At 35.3% G+C, this 11,848-nt stretch overlaps 1 protein-coding gene across 4 annotated transcripts in view; it reads left to right on the forward strand.

Annotated features, from left to right (window-relative positions):
- The first annotated feature begins 453 nt into the window (after window positions 1-453).
- LOC120534191 (GTPase KRas) overlaps window positions 454-11,848 on the forward strand; it is an 87,483-nt gene continuing 76,088 nt past the window's right edge. Inside the window, exon 1 of one of the 4 annotated variants that reach the window (XM_039761558.1) lies at window positions 454-562. The gene's annotated coding sequence lies outside the window, so the exon portion shown is untranslated. Of the gene's footprint in view, window positions 563-733; window positions 1,124-1,262; window positions 1,432-11,848 lie in introns of those variants that run through there. The other 3 variants (XM_039761557.1, XM_039761560.1, XM_039761559.1) reach the window with 3 other exon arrangements.

Genomic DNA, 11,848 nt, shown 5'->3' on the forward strand with positions numbered 1-11,848 from the left:
TTAAAATAAATAAACGATATGGGATTTTCACATGTATGTTTTGTGAAGTTAAAATTGTACAATCGAACTAATGGGGGGAACAGAGTGTCATTTCAGGTTACACACTAAGTACCGATGAAATGTCAACGGCGACATAACGACACTCAAACTTTCTTCGAGTTCTGATTGGACAATATGGTTATGCTTATGTGTAACGACATAAGGCGTACACACCGAAAGATTTATGACCCAAATGGCGTTCCATACCTCTGATGCTGCCACGTTCAGACAGGTTTCTGTAGATTCTCCCTATTGCTTTTTTAACAAAACGAAACCTCTGTTAGGGATACGCTGACCTGCAGCGTCATCATGCCTTAAGCAATGGCCGGCGCGACGCTAAAAACAACCAATGAAACACATATTCGAATGTGACGTCAGACTAAGTGGCGTGCGAGTATTTATAGAACCTATTTAAGGCTGTATCGCTACTGCACTGTGGTGTCGCAGATCTGCTCTGTTTGGTATAGCAGTAGCTGCGGATTATCCGTAATGTTATTGTCGGCACGGCGTGGAAAGTAAATGGGTGAGATTTGCATTAAGAATCAGTTATTTAATCTTTGTTAGTTACACTGTTTTAGTTATCCAATTGTATGTCATTTTTTTTAATAACACGGGCTTTTTTTTATGCCACAAGCCCATTCAATAAAGACCCCTCCCAACCCCCATTATTTAAGACGAACGATTTAGACGTCACGTTTGCCCTTCAAGCCCTGAGCTGCGCGCAAGCGACACGCGTAAAAAAGTTGCTCAAAGAAGGAGGGATATTTTTAGTTATGTGTGATTTTGTAATCTCGTGCCTAGGTAGTCCGAGTAACGCCCTCTACCAGTCACTCTCACACAAGCATTATTTATCATCTGTGATCGGTGAGGTTTCCACAGTCACACACACTACTAAGTAACTGCTCCTTTCTTTGCATTTTTCTCGCCCACCTCCTCCTGTTTTTTCCATCATGCTGTTGCTTCTGATTTGTTCACTAAAAAGGATTTATAAAAGCGTTTGCTGAAAAAGATAGTGAAACAGGAAATTAACTACTTTAGACAAGCAAGCTGGATTTTATATGGTTTCCCGATTTTGCATGGTTAGGTAAGTGTTTCAAATTTGCTTTCCAATAGTGCTGTATCCGCCCAGTTTTTTGACCACCCCAGTGATCGTGCTGAAGAGGGGAGGGGGTGGGCGGTAAAAGTTTTTTTTTTCTTTTTAATATTATTATTGATTGCATCTGTGCGGCGGTTTATCGGTTAAAGTGAACAGGGATCGGAGTTAAATATGCATACACTACGTTACAAACACGTTAATTTGTGACTTGAAAGAAGCATAGAGACGAAACCAAAAAAAAGCTGATCGTGTTTGACAGTTTGAACGTGGAGTTCCCGACTACAGAAGGTGTCACGGTAAAGATGAATGTTATTGCCAATCGGATGAAGCAGCCCGTTCTGCGCACTTTAGCAATTATAATCGCCGAAGCATTGTTGTGCGGGGTTGCATGGTAGACGGATAAATCCCATACTCTTTGAGCACAGTCTATTAAAAACTAAATATGCAAATAATGTATAGAGAGGTGTTCTTCGCTTTCTTGGCCCTGCAATGCAGATCTCTGCGGCGTGTTTACGCTTGTCTGTATGGCAGCGTATTGAGGTATTTAAATAAAACAGTATGGGTGGCATTTAACATGTGGTGTACTTAAGTCGCCTAGTGCACGGTGTACAAAGACGTAAATCTATTTTATTTATTTATTTATTTGCATGTCTTACTGGTGAGCTCGAGGAATCCACGTTTAGTAGAGGAGCGTGTGCACATGCCCTGCGATTTCTCAGGCCATTCAAGATTAACCAGATACTTCAAGCCAGATATTTGCTTTACTCGTTCCTCTTATCATAAAATACTTCACAGCTTTAGAAGGTCTCCCAAAATAATAATGATAATGTTTTATTTCCAATTATTTTTAAGGCTGTGGAACAGTAACCGGAATCTTTTTAGGTTTCTGTAAAAAATATTATTAAAAAACTATGGAATATTCCAAAATAATGTAGGCATCCGTTTTTAAAGATAATCATGTTTTTTTTTCGATAAATTTTACTATAAAATGTTTTTTCTGTTTCCTCATTAAGTGTTGTGTTTGTTGAATATATATGAAAAACTATGAAAGAGTGTGTTAATATTTGAACTGACTTCCCAGTCAGTTACCACCTTATATTGCCTTTTGGGAACTAATTGTATTTAATTTAAAAAAAAAATATATATATATATATATATATATATATATATATATATATGCTGTTGTTTAATGAACACCATTCCATGACACTTTATAAGTACAGATTCCTAGTACAACTGTTTTTTCCTTTTTTACAGTTGGAACATAGGTTGGTAAAAGTCCTACTAAGATTCACACAGTGGGTTGGAGGCAGTAGTTGAACTACAGTAACCAACACCTACTGGTCTAGATCTGACTTGCCAAGTACCTTTCACTCTACATTTTTTAAAACTGTAAAGTGCGTATATAGTTCATTCTAAAAGGAAGGAAAAAAACATTATTAAGGGTTCTGGACCCAAATTTTATTTTTATTTATGGAAATCAGAGCTTGTGGCAAATTTATGGTCCTTACTTTTAACTATCAGACATAATGTTATTTTCCATACATTTCAGATTTTTAATAGATTAATTATAGCAATGTGTACCACCCTTTTTTAAGGTGGGTATTATAAAACACATAATATAAAAAGCCCAAACACAAAATTCTGTAATCATTAGGATGATTTTTGTATTGTCTCCTTATGAGACTTTGAAGAGTTGTAAATGCTTTTTTATAGCTGGCTAAAATACCTAGCATTGTCATGCTGTTATTTTTGCTTGCTAGTTATTTGCATGTCTAATGAATCCTCTGTGATATTTCAAAATTTCAAATCTAGTCTTTTCCATAGATATATCATATTGAGGAGCTTTTATTTTTCATTTGTTCTTCATGGTCTATTACAGTATATTGTTTGATATAAGTGAGTTTGCTGGTGCTACCATTCTTAGTGATGTACCAAAGTTTTGTTTTTGAGATCTAGAAATGCTTTCGCTTTGTGATTTGCGTGGGACTTGATATCCTAATCTGAAGATTGCTAATTGTACTTGCATTACCAGATTATTTTTGCTCTCCCAAATGGTAGTTACAGCACAAATGTTAAATTAATCCTGTTCAGTTTAGCTAAGAAACAGCTGTAAAATCCATTGTCCAATTACTTTTGGTACCATACAATAGGATTTGTACTATCATTTTAAAGCTGTCTTTACATGTGGATATGTACTATCATTTTAAAGCTGTCTGTTTTAATCCTTTAAAACTTCTTTCCAAAATAAATTCTGATATTTTTTCACTTGAATCCTATAGATTTTGTGCTATTTCCAAAGTACCAGAGTATACGGTGCTTTAATTAAAAATGTAATAATATTCTAAGTTTCTCTGTATTTGTAAAAAAAATAGCATTAAAAAAATAAAAATTTAATTTTAAGAAGAAAACCAAACCTGTTAAATTTTAGAACGGACTAGAGCAGTTGCATGCAAGGCGAGGCCAGTCTTTTGTAGAGAGCATTCACACTTGCATAACCACACTTGTTTGTGGATAGTTGAATTTAAGTCCTTAATTAACCTAACCTGCCATGTTTGTTGTGCAGTCACTACCTGGAGACACTCTTGCTCCTTCTTTGGTTGATGATTTATAAGTAGGTCTCCAAATAACTTCCAGCAGCTTCTTTCACTTTAGTTATGTTAAAGCCAAACAGTGTATGACTGCTTTCAGAGGTACCAAACTTGTTGTTTTGCCCCAGAATACTAGCCTTCTTTATGGTGGGTAATGAGAATTGTATTCCATTCATGTTCATAACAGGATTTTGAAGTGATTACAGAGGATTTCAAGAATGATTTTGCGTTTGATAACATACCACAAACTTGCTGCTTTGCATATTTTACACAGGAGCCCAATATCGGGAAACACATAGCCTGTTTACATAAATACACTCACCAGCCACTTTATTAGGTATACTTGTTCAACACACTTGTTCCCTCTCCTGTCATCAAAGAACAGGCAACTGAGGCTACAATTCACACAGGCTCACCAAAATTGGATAACAGATGATAGGAAAAATGTTGCCTGATTCGATGAGTCTCGATTTCTGCTGCAACATTTGGATGGTGGGGTCAGAGTTTCACATTAACATTATGAAAGCATGGTTCCATCCTGCCTTGTATCAATGGTTCATGTGGTAGTGGTGTGGGGGAAAATTCCCCGGCACACTTTGTGCCCCTTAGAACCAACTGAGCATCGTTTAAATGCCACAGCCTATCTTGAGAATTGTTGCTGACCATGTCCATCTCTTTATGACCACAGTGTACAAATCTTCTGATATCTACTTCCAGCAGGATAACGCACCATATTACAAAACTCAAATCATCTCAAACTGGTTTTTTGAACATAACAATGAGTTCACTGTACTCGCATAGAGCACCTTTTTGGATTTGGTAGAATGAGAGATTTGCATCATGGATGTGCATCTGGCAAATCTGAGGCAACTGTGTGATGCTATCATGTCAATATGGACCAAAATACCCGAAGAATGTTTCCAGCATTTTGTTAAATCTTTTCTAGAGTTACAGCAGTTCTGGAGGCAAAAGGGGGTCCAACCTTGTACTAGCAAGATGTACCTAATAAAGTGGCCAGTGAGTGTATGCATTTCTTTCAAAGGATCACTGTCATACCTTGCCTGGAAAGCTGTCTGTTGTCTGCAGCCAAATCCATTGCTAACTGATGAAAAAGGTGCATGCTGCTTTTTGTTATTTAGCTTATAAAACTAGACAATAAAACCAAATGAAGAGTGAGCCAGCAGAACATACATTGCAGTTATTTTCTGCTCAAATTATACTTTTAAAACTGAAAGCATTCTTTCATTACATTCTCTTGTATTCTGGATGGCATTGCTTCAGTAAATGATGGTTTGTAGAAGTAGTTTGTTTAAATAACTGTTACTTTTTTTTAAGCAGACTAGCAATGCATAGAACCCTTACAGATTAACTTCTGTGACAAAATATTTTAAAATAGCATTTCAGAATTATTTTGGTTTGAGCTGGAAAGACTAGCATGGTAGAAGGTAATTGTTTTATTGAACAAAGTAAAGATTAGTTGTCATAGAAATAGTTGATGGCCTTGTGCATATTCTAAGTTCTCTTAAATTTGACATATTTAAATTTCTGTTATATCTGTTCATTACTTATGCATTAAAAAGTATATATTGAGTTGTATTTTCGCCTGTGCAACAGCAGGTTTTCCTCTCTGAAATACTTGCTGACATACTATAAAGGTTGCTTTCTTTTTATCATTGCCCTTTAGCTGTCTTAGATGTTATTAGCAAGGTGTGAGAAGTCCTGAAGACTAGTCATTGACAGTTTGGTGAGAAATGGCTCCAGACATCTTAAGAGCTTTTGTCGGTCTGCAGTCTGCCTTTGCCAGAAAGTAGCTATGGCCCTTTTGTGTAAAGCAGTATGCGATTTGTGGAAGGGCTCTACTTGTTTTTGGTGTTTCAGAGTTGGGGGATTGAAGCGATCCATTTGACCACATAGAAGCAAAACTGAAAACCCAAATTTGTCTTGGTGCTAAGTACAGCCATCCATTTTGCTGACTTGCCTAATTCAGTGTATGGCAGTGTTGTGTGGAACATCACTGGGTACCTGGTAGGAGTGGGGGTAGTATTTCATAACAGGGAAGTGCAAAGTATTGTGTAGATTAACAAGCATAATCAATATGTCTGCAAATTTAAAGAAGTTGTGTGCAAATAAAAATTTTATGCTGTTTTCAAAACATGTTTAATTAAGTTTTACCACAATACTTTCATAAACGTTCTTATGGGGGCCATCAGACACTCGCACAAGATCATTAGTTAAATTACCAGACAATTTAGAATTTGTACTTGTATCTTAAGTTATCGTGGTTATTCAGTAATGTATTCTCAGGCCAGTTATGTATGAAAATATGTTCACAAATTAAGGCATATGCCTAATTATGCTTTCAGTAGAATGACACATTTTTTCTCCCCCAAATTTTGTATAATGTTGCAGATTGAATATCACAAACGACTACTCTCTTGATCAGGGTTGCTATATGCAACACCCAGTAGATGAATAATGAGGATCACACAAAACCTAGGGATGTGTATTATTGGTAGAACACCACCCCAACCCTCAGCAAATTGTGGTTGATGTTTATGTTGCATGTGACTAAACAGTTTCTTTTCTTTTTTCATATTTCTTTTTTTCTTTTCGTGGTCCTTGATTTCAAGTGCTGCCTAGGTAAGATCCAGCCCCACTGACTTAAATCTGTCATATAAAAGGATGGATTGGTGATGAACATTTGTATGTGTACATATGCAAAAACGCGTGATCTCCCCTCATCCTGATATTTGTTTTTTTATGGTTTGTCTGCTTTGCTTCATGCATTTCATGCAATAAAGACTCTAGCAAATAAGTACTTTTTTAATGTCTTTAGCACTGTAGATTTCTTCATTTTCTTTGCTTGTATAGAATTTGCCAAGTAAAATGAACGTAGGAAGCAAAAAGGCCTGTTTTATTCTTTCAGCATTTGTTATATGCCCATTTAGCATTCTTTCAATTTTTGGTTTGTATGCAACATTTGTATCTAAGGAATGTTTTATTAGGTCAGCTCAGCGCATGATGTAAACCTTCCCCTCTCTCTTCTTGCAATAACTTCCTTGAATGCAAATCAGAAAATGTTTGTTTGGAATTAAACATGAATAACTGACAAAGTTTTTTTATTTCAATTTGATTCCATTTTATTTTTTTAATGTTTTAAAAAGTTACTAAAACTAAAAATGTGTCATACTTTAAGTTTAGTAAATGGGAAACAAGTTTGCGTAATGCTTCTGGACCTATTGTCAGAAGCATATTTTCAGAAATCGGAAACTACATGTCCTTGTTATTGATTAATACTTGTCTAAGAAAAATATGGTGGTTTCTGTGGGTTCACTATGCATGTAGAAATATGTTAATTCGATTCTGTTCACACTTGGGTTTCGACAACAGAATGTTGAATTAGCAAGTTTACTCTGGACTAACGCTAGGCCATGGGGCACCAGACCACTAATTAAATTAGCAAAAGTGCATTAGTGATATAATCAATATCAAACTTTGTGTTTTTCATCTTGAAAACAAAAGGATGCATTAGGTCCTAAGTAATAAAATACATTATAACCTCTAAAGAAACTGAAAAAAGTAACTATTTAGAAAGTATGAACAGTTCCTTAACTTTAACTTGATTTTTATTTGCATTTTTATTGGGACATCATGTTTTACTAATTGGAACAGGCTTTTATATTGATTTCTCAACATTTGTGTTTTAGTGCTGTTTCAACTCTTACCTTTGAAGAAATATGCAGGTTAGAATCTGCAGGGGGCACAGCTACGCTAAAAAGTGCAGTAGGCTGCATTAGAAAATAATTTGAAGAAATACAACACAGTTATGAGAGCTCATAAAGACAGCTAATCTCTCAGGGAGGTTTAAGCACTTCATATGGTGTCTCCAGAGACTGACAGTAAGTGTTAGCCTGGGGCCCTATCATAAATAGCTATTAAAAAGGCCTTCCAAGAGTCATTAACCATTGCTTGTATTGTTTCTTTTCCACTATGCTATTGGTTATTCTAATACACTGATTTCCTCCAACCTTCACCTTTCATAACAAATTAAAGGATATGAACCTATTATTTTTTTGTTGAAACAGAGTTTATTAATAGAATAGTTAAATATTAGTTAAGTAAAGAATTTGGTTACTCTATCAAATTTTAGCACTGTGTATCTGTTGTTAGGATGGTGCATCATAAATAGGGCAAATAATTATTGTTACTTTCAGTAAACTGTCTAGAGGAGGCTGGCTTGATTTTTGACCTTGGAACCCCTGCAGGTTTGTTTTCTCTTGTATTTCATTGATAGCGTGTATATTTTCTTCTCTTCCCTAGCCATGTGACCATAGCATCTGATTTACTATTTGTAACAATTGGAGACCTAAAAAATTAGTTAATAGTAATATAATATATTCTTAACCGTCCAAGGCCTACACTCCTATCAGAGTAGTTTGGCTATATCTAGTTCAACTTTGGTTTTGTATAAGGACTACCTGTATAATATTGTTAAGAATGACATTTTAGACTCTCTGTCACACCCTAAATTGACTTCCTACACCAATCAAAGGTGAGGATATATGATTGTAAGTGGTGTTTTAATTCACATATTTGTCAGGAAAAAGTATCATGTGTATAAAGCTACATCATTCTCTGATTAGTCTGCATGTTTTAGAGATTAGGAAATGTCATTGAATTGACACAGAGTAAACGGATCATCAGGAAATGGACATGAATTACCGCAGAGTAAATGGATCATTGTTCATTTACACAAAGAGACTGATGCATCGCGTTATTGAAATAGAAGTTCCATAGTGTGGAGGGACTGATAAGATGTGCGTAGTATTATTGAAATATTGCATCCAAAGGCATTGACCACCAAACAAGAAGTGCTATTTAATAGTGATGATGGTGCAGACAGTTTGAAATTGAATGAATAATTGCCTTTTTTGTGGTGTATGGATCTATTTAAAGATAAAGAAAAACTAAAAGATTTTGTTTGCTTCTACACACACATGCACACACCCTTGTATTTTTGTAAATGCCACTCATGAGTGCCATTTAGGAGATGCCAGCCAAAGGAGAGTGAAAAATGATGATGGACAGTGAGCTGTGAAAAACTTTCAAAACACATACCAGTAATTCAGTACACTATGCACATGAGAGGGGCATTGCACATTATTTGTACATTTTGTTGACATTGCTAACACAAATTGTTGTATTCTTCACAATGACATCTGAAAACATAAGAACACAGAGCCAATGAAACACGGCTGATGTGTTTGTTTTTTTTTTTTACTTTAAACTAGTGATGCAGGTCATAGATCTATATCATCCAATTTTCACTATAAAAATGATGTTTTCAGCAACTTCTTTTCTGAGCTTTACAGTAATTTAGTTGTTGTGCTCTCTTAACAGTAGTTAAGCTTGCACATCTTTTTTTTTTTTAACTGCAAACTTCCTGTAAACGGAGAGCAGTAAGGCAGATATTACCAAAGTGAAACTGGAATATTAGCTTTTTCATTAAGGAAAGTGGAATAATAAACTGGGAAAAAAGATTGGGAGGAGTCATTCAACGCAGTTAAACAAATGACAAGAAAAGCTACTTTGGAAAATTCAGAACTTTTTATTTTGTCCCATAATTAAAACGAACACTCCTTGTCTGAGATTGGATGTTGAACAACCTTGTACAGCAGCTCACATATTCAATTACAAAAAGAAGAGATAAAAAGAATTTGAAATTACTGCTTATTAACAATAGGGTTTTCTAGTTTAACAGCAAAATTTGTCTAATTTACTTGTAAATATGTTAAGCATGTTAGCCTTCAATCTTCTTGATAAAAGTCTTATGAACATTTTGTGATTTTTCCTGCTTTTTAAAGTTTGTACATTGTTTATTATTTGTGTGTGTGTAATAGAGTGTAGGTTTTTTGGTAAGAAACAAGTATGGCATAAAATCCCTATTTATAATTATGCCTCAAGAATTATGTGGTGCACTAGGGGGAAAAAACCTGTATAAATATAGTAAATGTATATTTTAACAGCAAAAAAGCTGTAATGCTTAACTGCCGATATCAATTAATTGAATCAATGTGTGAAAAAAAATATACATTTTTGGACAAATGGTAAAAATTACTATTGTAGTAATTACATAAATTATTTTGTTTTCTTCAATGCCATATGTATTGTTGATACATATTTTCCCTACATATTGTAGTATATGTTTAAAGGAAACTTTAATATTTTTGTAGTCACTGAAAAATAATCCTTTAGAATTTCATTTTATTAGCAAACAGGTAACGCCTGTTATCTATAGTTTAATTATAAAAATGTCAAAGTCAATACGTTAATATAGAACATAAGGCATCATCTTGCCTGGTTATGCATGAGCTTAGTGTAAACATTTTTAAAAATGATTAAAAATATATATATATAAAATCAGAATTTGCTGAATCAGTAACATAATATTGGTGATCAGTCTTGGCACTAAAACAAAAACCTGATTGTAGCCTCCCTAATTTCAGCCATCACTGATCCCAATACAAAGGCTGCATCGGGTAGAAGGAAGTTTGTAGACTGCAGACAGAAAACATTTTGACAACACAAGGTATGTTTTGCCTTGTTCTAGACATGAACTGTTTAGAAGCATGGGACATGAAATAATTTTTAGGTTTTCTGATATCTATACTAATAAAAGGCAAAGCCCTCACTGACTCACTCATCACTAATTCTCCACCTTCCCGTGTAGGTAGAAGGCTGAAATTTGGCAGGCTCATTCCTTACAGCTTGCTTACAAAAGTTGGGCAGGTTTCATTTTAAAATTCTATGCGTAATGGTCATAACTGGAACGTATTTTTGTCCATATACTGTAATAGAATGCAGCTCGATAGCCGTGGGAGGCAGAGTTTCGTATTAAAGCATTTAACCAATCACATTTCAGCCATCATTTGTTACCAGGCAGAGAGGCTTTCACAATCTGTTGTGGAGGCACTCTAACACAGAATAAATGTCGATTAACCTGTTGCTTCAACCAATTAGATTTTGAGTTGGTGTCAGTAGGGCCCTCTAGCAGGCGTACGGCAATGTCACCGTATTAAGACCAATTGATTGGATAGAAGCCGATATGAGGAACTCTCCGAGGCCACTGAACACACTGCAAACGCTCCGAGCGAAAGATCGTCGCGTGCACTACGGCCAACTCCATGGCAGGATTCTGGACAATATTATTTGCCAGACACAGACCAGATTTCAAGACCACGAAAACCTGATGTTTGTCATGCTCCTCGAGCCCCAGAAGTTTCGGGAATACAAGAAAAATTTCACGCATGCAGCCTTCTCCAGTTTAACACAAGAGCCACGGAGCGTTTTTGATCTGTCTCGGCTAAAAACAGAACTGACTAATGTATGCCATGGATGATTTTGCAGGAAAATCTCTCACTGATCTCCTTGACTTCCTTCATCAGAAAAATCTGAATGAGAGCATGGGGCAGCTGTTCACATTGGTATATTTGGCGGTGAGCATTCCTGTGTACACTGCTTCTGTCGAGCAGACATTTTCAGCCATAAAGCAAATTGAAACTTATGCCAAAAATACCATAGGGCGGGTTCGCCTTTCAGCATTAGCTTCGATGGCGATAGAAAGTGAGGTTTTGATGGAACTGAAGCGCACGGATAATCCGTACGACAGAGTAATTTTACTGTTTTTGAGGAAAGAGAGGATGATGGGTTTTATTTACAAATAATACGAATTTTTGGTGAGTAAAATGTTGCGATATTCCTAAATAATATTGCAAGTTTATGAGTTATTACTGATGTTTTTTATGTGTGTCGCGGCTGTGGCTGCAGTAGAAAGGAACTTGTTCATCCCTGGTTTGTCTATTCAATAAAGGCATTTATTGTGGCTACGGGAGTTATCTTTTTTTTATATATATAGTATATATTAGTATTATATTAGTATATATATAATATACTAGTATAGTATATAATATACTATACTATACTATACTATAATATACTGGCAAAATACCCGGGCTTTGCAGTGGCGAAGTACTGCCTTAAAATTTTTATTAAGAAGAAAATTAAACCTTTTTAAACTGAGGGATAATATACCAATAATTATTTGTTAAGGATCTCTTTGTAT

The sequence above is a fragment of the Polypterus senegalus genome, chromosome 8 (genome assembly GCF_016835505.1).
Source record: "Polypterus senegalus isolate Bchr_013 chromosome 8, ASM1683550v1, whole genome shotgun sequence".
Lineage (NCBI taxonomy): Eukaryota > Metazoa > Chordata > Cladistia > Polypteriformes > Polypteridae > Polypterus > Polypterus senegalus.